The following is a 15,506-nucleotide window of genomic DNA, read 5'->3' on the forward strand; positions in this document are numbered from 1 at the left end:
AATGCTCAGCTAACTGACCGAGGCCGTGAGAGCCCTCTGGACCTTGGTTTTCCCCAAATCTAAAATGAGTTGATTACAAGAGAAACTGCATGGCTTTCAGAATGCAGTGTATAGATTCATAGATTCATTAAGGACGTAAGTAATGGATTCATTAGCTTAATAATCACTGACCTCTATCGTGGACACAGTGATAAACACTGACAGTGTAGAATCTTAGTATTGACTATAAGTCTCATTAGCATCTCTACCTGGGAAGAGAGAGGACATACACCTCCTGCCAGAGACTATGACACAGCAGGCACAGGCTAAGTTCTGAAAATGCCCTGTCCCATCTAACCTTTGAAGTCCTCCCCCTCCCACTATCGCTATTTTATATGTAGCAGATTAAAACTGGCAAAAATGGCCACAGGAACCCCCTCATTTCGCATGTTTTGCCTACAGCATCCCAAACAAAGCTGACAGCTGAAGAATACCACTGGAAGGGTTATAACACGCTGCGTGCTTCATTGACTACAGAACCTGTCTCTGTCAGTCCTGGGCGAAGAGAAAACTGGTCACGCAGGGGCAAAAGCAGGGGCCGAGAGAGCCTGCAGGAATGGAGAAGAGCTTGATTCGGTAGCATGGGGTCACTGTGGGGGTGGGAGAATGGATGAGTCGAGTCAGGCAGGCAAGGTATACTGAGTCAGTTTCTGCCCAGGTGACAGAGGGGCCAAGAGCTTGGCCAGGTAAAGACAGGTACCAGGTCAGCCCAGAGAACTCTTAGCAGGGAATAAGCGGTGGTGGGGGAGGAGCAGGACAGCAGACAGGAAAATGAGGATGGTAAAAGAAGAGCGAATTCAGACCTGAAGCCCTGGTCTAACCAAGGAGTGTGAGCTTCGTCTTCCGTTTCCATGTAAGAGAGATCCTGTGATGTCGGTAGAAACGGATGTTCCTTTATTTCATTTAAGACAGAGATCCCTGTCTTAAATGAAATAAGGCAAGAATGGAAAGATATTTGGAGTTTAAAGAATCTGAGGAAACCGAGGCTAGGCTGTTGAGTGGCTTTAGAGCTTACTAAATGGTAGATCTATGATCAAACACAAATGTGTCTGGTCGTGGGCTACCTGATCCGAACAGAGCCATCTCGCCATCTTTGCCCGCCCGGCCCTCCCTGCCTGCTCTCTGCTTGCTCGCCTGAGACTGTGTAACCCTGGAGGCAAGCAGATCACCAATTCTGCTCTCAGAATCACTCAGATGCACATTCCACCTTATTATTTACTATATATCTTTTTTGCTTGCATTGGGTCTTTTGCTTTGCAAACTCAGAGGCTGGCACACATGCTTCCTGCTTCTTCAGATCTACCATGATGCCTGTAGTATGACTCTCAGCCCAGAGCTTATAAAACGCTACATGTCCTGCCCCTTATAGCACCATGAGCAAGAGTCAAGAAACTGCAACTACTAAAGTGTGTAACAACAGAGCATTGGACAGGAAAAATGTAGTGCATGTGTCCAATGGAATACTGTTTCTGTCATTTTCCAAAGCTTGGATGGAACTGGAGATCCCTGTCTTAAATGAAATAAGGCAAGAATGGGAAGATATTTGGAATTTAAAGAATTGACTTTACAGAAGGTGAGATCAGAGTAGTGGTTGCCAGAGGGCGGGGAGAGTAGAAAGGAGGGAGAGATGGGGAAATGATCAGTGGATAGCTAGACAGAAGCAAGATGCCCTAGCGTGCTGTTGACCGTAACAGGGTTCAGGGTGACATCGTGCAGTGTGCACATTTCAAAGGCTAGGAGAAAACATCCTGAGTACCTTTACCTAAAGAACACAAGAAGTGCTCGAGGAGAGAGGCGCATTTAACTTCATGTACACATTATACAGTGTATACGTGAGTGAGAATATTACATGGGCTGAGTTTGTAGAGTAGTTGCCCAGCAGATGTGAGGTCCTGGGGTCACAGGAAAGATTATGTGACAGTCCACCAGTATGCCATTTCTATGTATTTTTTGTTTCTATTCATAAAATACTGGTTTAATGGATCTTTACTTTTATCTGTAATAGAAATTATATCAATAAATCATAATATACAAATATTGTACATATTTTTATAATCAATACAAATATGCACACACACACAGGTACACGCACATCTCAGAAAGACCACAGAATAAAATAAAGCCCTTTCTGTTTTGTTTCTCCCCATTCCCAGAATGGGACTTTCAAGAAATAGAAGGTTGAGTGTTGGTGTCCCAACAGAAGGCATAGTGTCTTTCTGTCTGACGTCCCTCCTGCTGGCTTTTGAGTGGCTGCGATCAGCCCCTTCTGGGGTATCTGACAGGACTCGGGATCCCAGATGTCAGAATGGCTAATGATGCTCCATCCAGGATGGGCTGAGCCTTACATAAATGAGAGCTGCTTCCTGATTTCCTGCTTGTGATACTGAACAACTGGGACTTTCTAAGGTGTCACTTAATGGCCTTATAGTATGCCACAGGCACCCAGATATCATGTTATGGCATGCATCATTTAACCGATAAGCTCTGAGACCATGGAGGGGATGGGAATGCCTTGACAGGTTCTTTTGCTCAGCATACGCCACCTCGGTGCCTTTGCTCACAGACACCTGCCTAGAAGGTATGCCTCCTCTTCTTTGCTTTTGTAGAAACCTTACCTCATATTTCAAGGAACAGTCCCTAATTTCAGAAAGCCTCTCCTCACTCCAGAGAATGCTTCTTTTCTCAGAAAGCCTCTTGACCCAACTCAGTGGCCCTCAAGAGCTCAGCTCTCTTGTTGCTGAGTTCCAGAGAGACAGCACAAGGCTGTGTCAAGAGTCTATAATTTGTTACCAGTGTGCTCTGCTTCTCAGCCCAGAACCCCCAAAGTCCTTACACAGTACTGTTGCCTTAATAGCTGTGTGCTTTCCCACAGTCTAGGGACCGTCACTTTCCCTTTTCTGCTAGGTCTTTACTGATGGACGTGGGCTAGTTCTAGCTCTGTCGGACAACATTGAGATAAGCATTCTTCTATGTATATCTGATTATGTGCACACAAATCTTTCCATAGGACGTGTGTGTATATTCCAGATTATTTCCAACTCCTTAATTTTGAAGCCATTTCTAATGGTTTCCCATCCACCTCACATCTAGTATGTCCTCAGCAGCCCTGGGCTGGGACAGCAGGACCCTCCCTGTGCTGACAGTCACTTAATAGCTACATTAGAGAAGAGAAGCTGGTGTCTCTAAAATGGCTTCGTTTCTGCTCTGTCTCAACATCTCCCTCCCCCTAGGGATGCATGCTGCCCTCACACTTGGTGGAGATGGAATATACTCCCCAACACCTCCTCCCCTCCCTCAGAAGAAAGTTTTTTAAACAACAGTAAATACATATAATAATATATGTATCATAAATACACATATTAATGGACTACCAAAACTAAAGCAAAGTGACTTCCCCACCTTGTTTTGAAAGGAGGGGGAGAAATCAGACTTCAGGAATGTTGTAGAAGAATGCTGTAGAAGAGCTGTTCTTCTTTTACAAATTCTAACAGACTCCGGGATTCCTCAGTTATTGTTAGGAGGATTGCTGGGCTTAGAAGATGGCTAGAAGATGGCGGTAATTCAGATTCATCCTGTGCTGTCCTGAGTTACCCAGGTGGCTGGTAAGATCTTGGAAGTCTCTTCCTTACACTGCTTTCTGCATAAAATGCAAGCAATGACCCAGTCCTGGGAAAGCTGCTGTAAAAGGCCCAACCACCAAGCATGCTGGGTGTTTGGAACCTGTAGCGCCTCTGCCTGGCTCTTTGTTTTCATGGAGAGGTCTCACTCTGCCACACATACTAACTTGGAACTCTCAATCCTCCCATCTGCTTCCCCAAGTCATGGGATTACAGGCAGACATCACCATGCCTTCCTCATACACAGTTTCCTGTGAGCCTCAGAGAAGAGGTTCCAGTCTCTGTTTCCTTAGGTCACGGAACTGGGTGACTAGAGTTCGGAGCTGAAGAGTGTAAAATGGAAGCAGAGAGGCTTCAGGTGACAATGACAGACACAGCACATGGAGTATTTACTGTGTGTGAGTCCTGGCGGAGGAAGAACTTGGCCTCACCGGGAACTGTGTAATTTCGCCCTGCAACACGGTGCTGCTTGGCTTCGGTTCAACTTCGAAATAAGCTGGAGTCATCTGGGAAGAGGGGCTATCAATTAAGGAATTGCTCACAACAGTGTATCCTGCAGGCAAGTCTGTGGAGCATGTTCTTGATTAATGATCGATATCAGGGTTGGGGGAGCCTGCTGTGGGCAGTGCCGCCCCTGGGTATAAGAAAGCAAACTGAGAAAGTCATGGGGAGAAAGCCAGTGAGCAATTCTCCTTTGTGATCTCTGCTTCAGTTCCTGTCCAGACTTCCCTCAGTGATGGACTATGATGTGGAAGATAAGCTGGAATAAATTCTTTCACTCCAGGTTGCTTTTGGTCAGTGTCTTATCACAGCAATGGAGAGGCAAGCTAGGGCAGCATCTCAATTAAGGTAGGTTTTAATATCTCTATTTTCTAGATGGGGAAACCAAGGCACAGAGATTTATGTTTTAAGTGTACACAGCTAGTAAAGTGTAGAGCTGATATTAATGTCAATTGGTCCTAGTCTGAAGGTCAGGTTCACAGGTATCTGTGCAAAGCATAGGTTCAGAAGGGTATTTAAGGTCATGAGGGGAAAGGGGACACACAGCATTATAGAGGGGGAGGAGCTGAGTGGGAAACCCAGCAGAGGTCCCTCACACCAAAGGTCCTGTAAGAGCACAGTGCCTGGGGCCCTTGGGAAGGGACATTTTGCTTGACTGGAGCCCTGCAGAAGCCAACACTCAGGAGGATGCAAACTTTAGATGAGAACTTAGACATCCTGGGATCATCAGGGGACTGTAAGACCCGTGGACTGACAGAGGTCTGAGGTAGTGTCCCTGAGTGCTCTGTTCCTAGTGCCTGTGATGGCAGGGATCCTGCCTCTCCCTCAAGATGGGACTCCCTGCTTGTCCCAGCAGTAACTGCCCTCCTCACTGGAAGGAAGCTCTTCTAAGGTCACCAGGGTGCATATTTGCAGCCATGATCTATATGTGTGACTTCTGTGTCTGTGTCCTTGACACTCTCCATATTCTGCCATGTAACTGGGCTTTTATTCACCTTCCACTGCTGGGGAAGGCAGGCGAGGCAGAAACCATTCTTCTGCCACAGTTGGATGGTGGTGCCTCGCACTGAAGTAGAGCTATCAGTACCCCCTTACAGGAAACGGAACCTGCCTTTGTGTTCTAGCTTTTCTCTGTCTGGAATTCAGTACTTCTTTCAGCCAAAACACTGGGCTTCGTGATCACAGATACTATATTTCCAGAGAAGGCTCACAAAGCAACAAAGGGTCAGGTCAGGGAAAATGTGGGCCCGGCAGACTTAGCCGCCCCCGGGTAGAGCCCAGGACACAGAGCAATGGGATTGGCTTTCTTTTAGTGCAGCCCCCACGCATAGCCTGATTTTTCCAATACATGAGAAAGAAAATAAAAACCAACAATCATATTTTACACATAGAACAAGAAAAATGGAGCAGAATTATTTTTTTAAAAATACAAAAGCCCAATATTGCAAGTCCATCTAAATGCACCAGTTACACAGCATGCAATCCATGCAAACACAGCTCTTCCAGACCCACAAGCCCACTGTGGGCTCAGCTGCATTTGATCCATAGATTCCTACAGTGAAGAGCATCCAGGATGAAGCAGGAGCCACCCTCTGTTGCCGACATGTGCACCCACAGTTCACTGCTGCAGAAGATAACTTGATTGACAAGTTGATTGGGTCAGGACATGTCTAGGGGACTCCTGAGGCACACCTTTGGGGGTGTCTATGAGGGCATTTTCACAGAGTACTAACTAATGGGGACACCCAGGTGGAAAGAGAGGGTCACAGGCTGTTCCCACCATCACGCCTTTGCCGTCCTGATGACTGGACACTCAGACTGTGAGCTCAGTGAAACCCATCCTCCATTAGGTTGCTTCTTGTGGGGCATTTGATCACAGCACAGGAAAAGCAAGGACTCCAAGCATGCCTTCCATCCTGTGCTGTCGAACTTACCCTCTGATTTTCTTCATGATTTTGGCCGAATTCTGTCCATCCCTGAAAGCCAGATTCCACCCCATGAAACTGGGCTGATGCTGTTGGGTGCTTTCCTATTAGGTCTGCTTCCCACCTCCTTGTACTGCACCAGGAGCTCCAAGGGAGGGATGCTAGTCCACCTTTTCAGTGACATACGCTGCAGCACCTGGCCACACCTGCCACACAGCAGGTGCTAAGGACACAGCCACTCTTGGAATAACTTTCAGAAAACAACCTGTTGTGATTCTGGTGTGGGATAAAAATGTCTCTCCTTCCATTCAACCGTTCAAACTGTGTGTTAACAATAAAATATGATGGCTCATTTCAAAGGTTCCTTGAGCCAGCTTAGAGCTAACTATGAACGAAGAGAAAACCCCAGACTGCTGCTGCTGTAGCCTGCCTGCTAGTCTATCTAATCCCCCAACTCCGATTCTGCCAAGCCACCCAATCCGCAAATGCAAAGTTTACTAACATCTGATAAGCTTTAAAGTAAACAGGGTGTAAAATGCAGAGAGCATGGACACTGGTTTTGTTGAGAAGACAGACATACACAACACGGGACAGAGCTAGAGTGTGGCTAAGAGTGTGTCCTCATGATCCCTCAGCCAATGAGAATGTGTGGGGGGGTGCGGGTTTCAGACATTAAAAACTGCTCTTGGTCACTACTGTCTGCTATTCTAGGCTTTGGGGAATTCTAAAAGAAACTACCTCAATCTCAGCTCTCTAAGTCTCCAGAACTCTCACTATGAAATGAGAATCTCTAGTGTGAAGTGAGGGTCTTTGTTTCTCACACCTTAGACCCCCAGAGCTACCTAAAGAAAGAAACTTTGCCTCGCTCTTACTGAAGACTGGAGCTCCGGCTCCAGCGAGGAAATTGGGGTGACAGCAGAGACTTCTATCCAGAGCCCCGACATCCATTTGAACATTTCCAGGCCATTGTGAGAGCGTGTAAGGCAGTGACTCTGCCTTCTCCTCCGAGTTAGGAGGCTGGTTCAGTTCTCAGCAGGATGCTCAGCCTCTGGCTTTTTCATCCATCGGCAGCTTCAGATGGAGAAGTGAAGCAGCCCTGGGTTGGGGTCCCCTCCACAACCCCCATGATGGGGGGAGACCTCAAACAGTCCATGTATTTTTTTTTCTATTTCAGGTGGATTTGTTAACTTCCCAGTTTAACTCACATTCTTTTCCGACATACAGCCGTATGAATCTGAGGTCACTGTCCTGCAATGCACTAGCATGACTTATGCCTGCCGGTAACTCTTTACAACGCTGATGAAAGAACACTACAGACAGACCACTGTTTAAGCACACACCCCCTTTGTATTAAGAGGCAAAGGGGCTCAAATAGGAACCACAGAACACTGGACAAAAACTAAGTAAGAATAACCACGCTAATTTTCTACATCTGTTGCTCCTATCTTCACTGTATAGCCCAGGATGGCCTGCTGGAATTGCAGGCCTGTATTATCACATCCAGTTTCTCTTCTCTTTCAGATATTTAAATGCCTTCAGTGTGTCTGAGTTTAAATTCTTCCAGCTGAGATGGATGGAGTTATTGTCACAAGAGTCTAGGGTAGAGAGGTATAAGGCAAGCAAATGGCATCATTAGGTGCTGGCCGCGCAGACACTTTAGTAAGACCAGACTACCCAGGCTGGCTGGGCTCAGAGGCTGACCCAGACCTTGTAGGTCATTCTTACTTTATTGGGTTCTAGTTTGTTCCGTATTTCCTTGTTCCACTATTTTCTAATTAGGACAAGGTGAGAGGAAAGGTTCAATTAGTCTAAGATGACTCAGACACACCTCACACTGTCTTACTCAAATATTTTTACCCTTCTGAACGTACACCTAACTTCCACCTACAAATGTTTTAAAGATAAACAGTAAAGTCAGCTGAAAAAACAGGTGGGGCATGGGGTTAAGGACTGGCACCACCCTTGGGCACGACTCAGGTGAGTGAGTCGCTCAGTGTTGGTGGGCAGGACCACCTAGTGAGTTTTCTCCAGGAAAGCCTGGCAGGGCCTGAGGCATGGCTGGTACACCACTTCGAAGTCAGAGTCATTGCCCTAATAGGGATCTTCAACAATGAGTTGTTTCTGTGGATCATGGCTCCCAAGTAGCTCAATGTTAGCTTTGCAGTTTTTATTTTTTATTTTTGGTTTTTCGAGACAGGGTTTCTCTGTGGTTTTGGAGCCTGTCCTGGAACTAGCTCTTGTAGACCAGGCTGGTCTCGAACTCACAGAGATCCACCTGCCTCTGCCTCCCGAGTGCTGGGATTAAAGGCGTGCGCCACCACCGCCCGGCAGCTTTGCAGTTTTTAACTTGATTACTTTTTCTATCAAATCTCTCAGATTGCTTTCATCCATACAAGTATATAATCAAATGTGGCAAAGTCTTCTCTTGTAATCTGCCGTCCAGTGTGATTCATGGGGATGCCATGTTTTCTTATGCAGTTCTGCCCACGATAGTCGGGGGGGGGGGTTCCCCACTTCATAGGTGGATGTAGCCACACTGTCTATCCTCCAGTTTGCTGAAATATTTTTATCAGTTACCAATTTCCTGAAAACTGCTTCTGCACTGGGTGATCAGCAAATGTTACCGAGACACACGGACAACACCGACTTGGACCTAACCTCTGCCATCTTCCTGTACAGACCCTGGTGCCCCCAAACAGTCCATGTTTATACTACACTGGCCAAGAATTTACAATCACACATCTTGTGCCCGTCCTGCATGCTGGTGTTCCTCACTGATGGCAAGAGAGAGGCTGTGGAAGGGGGCTTTGCTCTTGGGAGTCACCTCACTTTGTGTGCTCTTCCTCACAGCCAGGAAAAGGTCAGGGCCTTTGCCTTTCCTGGCCTCAGATGAAGTATTTGCGTCTATGGCCGCATTTATCTGGCAGAGACAGACCCTGAGGTCTGAGCTTAGGCTGCTCTCTGGCATCATTTCTGGCTGCCTTACAGGCTTTGTTTCCTGAATTCCTAAGCTCGTCCTCGCCGGACAGAATCTGGTTCTGCGGTTTTCTTTTTGGAAGGCGGAAAGAGGCTTATGAAATACCCAGAATACCCCACCTGACTGCAGAACTTCTGGGTTCAGAGGTCTGAGGACCTGCGTGTGGAGGAGCTGATCCCCTACCCCCAGTCCAGCGACCTACAGAGTGGACCACACATTTCTTCACTTCTGTCCGTGGAGCCTTGTGACAATGTCCCTTGCAGCAATTAACCTGGAGCCTCAGCAGGGGCTTGTAGGTTCAACACAGACAGATCTTGATGTCTCAGCCTGTTTCTATCAATACCCCACTTCCCTATCTGCCCCCATCACTCCAGTGACCTCGGGAGAAATAAGAGAAATGGGCTTGTAAGGTTCTGCCTGTCAGGGAAGGAGGGAGAGGAGGAGCTGGAAAGGGGAGGTTTCTCCCATCTCTCCTTGCTGGTGGCAAACTGGTTGCTATGGAGTTAGCCTGGGAACACAGTGATCAGGCTGTCATTGGTTGTCTTTTTGGCTTTCCTCCTTAGCCACTCTGTTCCCATGGTGAGTCGTTTATAGGGCCACCAACAAGCAAATGAGCTGGAGGAAGGGAATGCATGATACGGGGTTCTGGGACATCCCTAAAGTGCCATTATCCTGCCGCCTGTGACTTCTCGCTGGCTGTAATTATCTTCACCAGGTGGAGATAGTGTCCATGCTGAGATGGTATATGATCAGAATAAAAGGGAGCATTGTGAGGGTTGAATGATAACTTCCCGTTTCCTTCCTGCCCACCCTCTTCTCTTTAGCTAAGCTTACTTGAACCCACGGGGGTGGGGAGGCTGAGGAGAGAGCTGCAGGCAGGGGGACCTGGGTTCAGACTGTATGTAAGAGGGGTGGGATGCTGTGAATGTCACAGGCCATGGGCACTTCCTGTTGGATAACATACCATGTCAAAAGCAACTTCCAGGAGAGAAGGCGTAGTTTGGATCACAGGTCTTGGGTGTGGTCTGTCATGCTGAGAAGGGACAGCAGGGGGAGCCGAGGAGGCTCCACTGAACTCAATCAGAAGGCAGAGAGTGGTGGGTGCTGGTACTCTGCTCACGCTCTTTTTATTCAGTCCAGGATTCCAGCTCAGGGAATGGTGTTACTCACAGTGAGTCACAGGGTCTTCCCACCTCTATTAATCAAGACAAGCCTCACAGGCACGGCCAGGGGCCATCTCCCAAGTCATTCTAGAATTTATCATGTTGGTAGTGGAGATAAACCCCTAATACCGCCTTAGAGGAAAAACAAACCTACAAACCAAACCCATCAAGACCTCCCTCCTCCTCGGACTTCAGAGTGCCTCCCTGTGACAGTGGGGAAGGGAGAGCCCTAAGAACCTATTTGGGGCTGACTGTCTGGAGCCGGCCTTCCACAGTCTCTAAACACCCTTTTCTTCTGGTGTCCGTCAGCGCATCCTCCGTCTTCCCAGCTTCATGAATCCACTCCATCATCAACTCCTGTCAACCCTGAGCAGTCTGTATCCATGACCACGGCCCTTATAATTTTTATCACCATCATTTCCCCTGGACAGCTGGGAAAGCCTCTGGTCTGGTCCTTCTGTGTCTGCCTTGGACTCCTCTCTGCCCCAGTTCATCTCCTTCATAGCTCCCCAGATGGTATTTAAGTATGCAAATCAACCTTTCTCTTGCTTAATGCCCCCTAACGGGCTGGCTATCCATTGATCTAGAGTAACACCCCACATGGATGCCATGGCCAGGGGTCCTCTGCCATCTGGCCTTGGCCCACCTCTTCAGTGCTGTCTCTCACCCCTGTTCTCTTCATTTACCATAAGCCAGAGGCACAAGCTGTTCCCCAAGACCTTGGGAGCCCTAAGGCGGGAAGCCTTTCTCCAGCAGCCTGTGTGCCTGTGTTTGCACTTGGTTATCATGTCTCTCAGCTCTGGGCAGGCTGCAGCCTGCTTACTGAGCACGTCCTCAGAGAAACAGTCTCCAGACACTTTAATTCCCCATACCTTAGCACTTACTTTAACAAGCTTATTATTGTTGTTATGTGTGGTGTGTACCTTTGTGTGTGTATATGTATGACCGTTTGGACTATGCCTGTGTGTATATGTACATGTATGTATCTGTGGCATGTACCTCATTATGCATGTATGTGTGTGTATGCATGTGTGTGGTGTATGCCTATGTGTGTATCTGTGTGAGGTATGTTTTTGTGTACATGTCTGTTTCTCTGTGTGTATGCATATGTGTACATGCATGTGTATGTGCATGCATTTGTGTAGATGATGTATGTCTGTGTGTGTGCGCATGCCTGTGTTTCTGCATGCATGTGTGTGTGGTGTATGCCCGAGAGTGCATACATCTGTGTGTGTATGTGCTTCAATGTGTTTATGCCTGTGTGTACATGCCTATGTGGGTGTGCATGCATGTGTGTAAATGCAGGTAGATTTATGTGGTGAATGCCTGTGTTTGTGGGGGAATGTGTCTTGTGTGTGTGTGTGGTGTATGCCTCTCTCTGTGTGCACAAGTTGATGACAGTCTGCTTGTAAGTATGTGTGTGGGCGCAGAGGTTGAAATCAGGTGTCTTCTTCAATGATTTTTCTACCTTACTTTTTGAGACAGGGTCTCTCAATAAACCTGGGGCTCACAGTTTCAGCTAGACTGGCTGGCCAGAAACCCGCAAGGATCTGTCCCTATTGTCAGGGCTGCAGGCTGGGGTTGTTTTGCCTGGCTTTTTTCAATGTTGATGATGAGAATCTGAACTTAGGTCCTCGTGCTTGAGCAGCAAACACATTACTCACTGAGCCATCTCCCCAGCCCCTGCTTTGTGTTTTTGAGACAAGGTCTAATTCTACAGCCCTGGCTGACCTGGAAGCTCATGATGTAGCCCAGGATGGCCTTGGACTCGAGGCAATCCTCTTGCCTCGGTGTTCTGACTGCTGGGAATGCAGGTGTGTGTCACTACGCGCAGTTAACAGGAGACTCATTTTGTTTATGAGACATCTACTGTGCGTGCATGTATGTGTACATGCTTGTGTGTGTGATATAACCACCATCCTTGCTTAATGCATGTCTTACACCATGAGGCTACCCGTTCCTGGAAGCCAGGGCTCCTAACCACAGACCCCACCATCACTGTGGCTTCGCGTCTTCAGTCTGTCAGATAAATGGATGCTGCAGCCTGCAAATAGGGGTGAAAGATGCACGAAGGAGAGTGGGAAGAACTAAAAATAAATCTTGTCTATGATGATTTGTTTTTTCTTCAATATATTCTCTCTCAAAATGTTCTATGTGGAAAAAGAAATCCAAAATATCTATTAGAACAGATCTTAGGTGCAGGCCACATCAGTCAGAAGAACAGGTGAGTGACCTGCCTGTCTGCTGAACTGTCCCACTCCCTAGATTCCATTCCCAAAGACCCATTCCATGGCACCACACCTCCATCCTGCCCCACTACCCTTCCCTCCCACTGCTATGCCCCTGGCCCCAACTCAGGAAGACAGCTGCTACCCAGGACCAGGCCACGCCAATCGGAAGAACTGGTGCAGGCCATGACAGTTTGAAGAACAGGTGCAGGCCAAGCAAACTGGAAGACCAGATAGGCAAACTCAGGCAGAAACCCAGTGCTGGACCTGAGACTACACCTGCCATCAGAACCACAGACAGACAGCCCACTCGAGGACCACCTTCACTCACTTAGTTACCCCCATCCCCACTCCTCTCCTCATCACCTCATCCCACTCACCAACTCGGGTAGAGGCTGCCTGCTGCAGCAAAAGCCAAGTTAGCCACCAGAAGTCCAACCCCCAGCTTGGACAGAGACTCCCTACTGAATCACGCCAGCTGCCAAAAATCCAGGTCACAGAGAGCAGAAGACCAAAAAGGAAACAGAAACCAAGGAACAAAATACCCATTCAACAAAGACAAATTCAGAAATCAGCACCTAGATCTATAATCATCCCAAACTTAGATGCCTAAACAACAGTGTAAGAACAAAATCGACAAAGCCAGGGCAATATGGCACCACCAGAGCCCAGCTATCCTAAAACAGCAAGACCCGAATATTCCAACACAGCTGAAGGGCAAGAATATGACCTCAAAAACCAACTTTATGAAGATGATGGATGTCCTTAGAGAGGAAATGAGAAAATTTCTTTAAAGAAATTGAGAAAAAGACAAACAAAAAATGGAGGAAATAAAAAACTCTCTTAAAGGATGCCAAGAAAGCCAAGGGGGAACAACAACAACAACAACAATGACAAAACAGGTAAAGGAAGCTGATCAAGACTTGAAAAAATGGAAATACAAGCAATAAAGGAAGCACAAACTGAGGGTATTCTGGAAATGGAAAATCTAGGTAAGTGAACAGTAGCTGCAGATGCAAACATCACCAACAGAACACAAGAAATGGAAGAGAGAATCTCAGGCATTGAAGATACAATAGAAGAAATAGAGTCATTGGTCAAAGAAAAGGTTAAAAAAATTTCTAACATGAAATATCCAGGAAATCTGGGACAGTATGAAAATACCAAACCTAAGAATAATAGGATTAGAAAAAGGAGAGAAGAATCCCAGCAAAAAACCCAGAAAGCATATTTAACAAAATCATAGAAGATGAATTTCCTAACCTAAAGAAGGACATGCCTATAAAGGCACAAGAAACTTACAGAACATCAAATCGATTGGACCAGAAAAGAAATTCCCTTTGCCACATAATAATCAAACCACTCAATGGACAGAACAATCAAAGACTATTAAAAGCTGCGAAGGAAAAAGGGCCAAGTAACATGTAAAGGCAGGCCTATTAGAATTATACCTGACTCTATAAGTCAGAAGGCCAGGATAGATTGACTTGCAGACTGTAAGAGATCACAAATACCACCCAGACTGCTAAACTAAGCAAAATTTTCAATCACCATATATGGAGAAAACAAGATATTTCATGACAAAGTCAAATGTACACAATATCTATCCACAAATCCAGCCCTACAGAAGGCACTAGGAGAATAGCTCCAACCCAAGGAGGTTAACTACACCCAGAAAAACACAGGCAATAAATAATTGCACACCAGCAAAAAAATCATACACACATACACACCCCCATTACTACCACCACCATCACCAATATAACAAGTATTAACAAACATTGATCACTGATATCTCTCAATATCAATGGATTTAATTCCCCAATAAAAAGACACAGGCTAACAGAATGTATGTGAAAACAGGATTTAGCCTTCTGCTGCATATAAGAAACATACCTCAACATCAAAGATAGACATTATCTCAGAGTAAAGGGTTGGAAAAAGATTTTCCAAGCAAATGGACATAAGAAGTAAGCAGGTGTAGCTATTTTAATATCTAATAAAATAGACTTTAGCCGGGCGGTGGTGACACACGCCTTTAATCCCAGCACTCGGGAGGCAAAGGCAGGCAGATCTCTGGGAGTTCGAGGCCAGCCTGGTCTACAAGAGCTAGTTCCGGGACAGGCATCAAAGCTACAGAGAAACCCTGTCTCGAAAAACCAAACCAAACCAAACCAAACCAAAAAAAAAAAAACAAAAAAAAGACTTTAAACCAAAATTAATCAAAGTAGATGGAGAAGGACATTTCATACTCATCAAAGGAAAAATTCACCAAGATGACATTTCAATTCTTAAAATTTATGTCCAAAATGCAAGGGTACCAACATTTGTAAAAGAAAAGTTCTAAAACTTAAATCACATATTGAACCCCACACATTCATAGTAGGAGACTTCAACACCCCACTCTCGCCAATGGTCAGGTCATCCAGAGAAAAACTAAACAGAGAAATAATGGAGCTAACAGATGTTATGAATCAAATGGACCTAACAGATATCTACAGAACATTTCATCCAAACACAAAAGATTATACCTTCTTCTCAGAACTTCATGGACCATTCTCCAAACCTGATCACAAAGCAAGCCTCAACATATACAAGAGAATGGATGTAACTTCCTGTATCCCACCAATCACCACGGATTAAAGAACAACAGAAACAACAGAAAGCCTACAAACTCATGGGAGCCAAACAACTTCACACTGAACAATGGCTACATCAAGGCAGAAATGAAGAAAGAAATTAAAGACTTCCTGGAATTTAATGAAAATGCACAACATACCCAAATTTATGGGACACAATGATATCAGTTCTAAGAGGAAAGTTCATAGCACCAAGTGCCCTCATGAAGAAGACATTCCAGTGGGTCCCTCAGAAGCCACAAGAATACAGTCTGTATTTCTGTCGTTCATAGATCACAGATACTCTGAGGGGCTGCCAAAGTCATGAGATTGAAGCGGGTCAGGAGGGGCTGTGGCAAGCTGGTGAATGCATACGTCACTGTCATTCTGTTTGGGACAACCATTGCCAAACTTAAATAGATTAAACAAAGCTGTGCC

General features: G+C 46.1%; 1 protein-coding gene and 1 pseudogene across 2 annotated transcripts in view; both read right to left on the reverse strand.

Moving 5' to 3' along the window:
- The window catches only part of Gria1 (glutamate ionotropic receptor AMPA type subunit 1), a 320,473-nt gene that overhangs the window by 61,977 nt on the left and 242,990 nt on the right, over positions 1 to 15,506 (reverse strand). The gene's annotated exons all lie outside the window — the stretch shown is intronic.
- LOC142859421 (low molecular weight phosphotyrosine protein phosphatase-like) lies at positions 8,096 to 8,749 on the reverse strand (annotated as a pseudogene).

This window comes from Microtus pennsylvanicus, chromosome 11, assembly GCF_037038515.1.
Source record: "Microtus pennsylvanicus isolate mMicPen1 chromosome 11, mMicPen1.hap1, whole genome shotgun sequence".
Lineage (NCBI taxonomy): Eukaryota > Metazoa > Chordata > Mammalia > Rodentia > Cricetidae > Microtus > Microtus pennsylvanicus.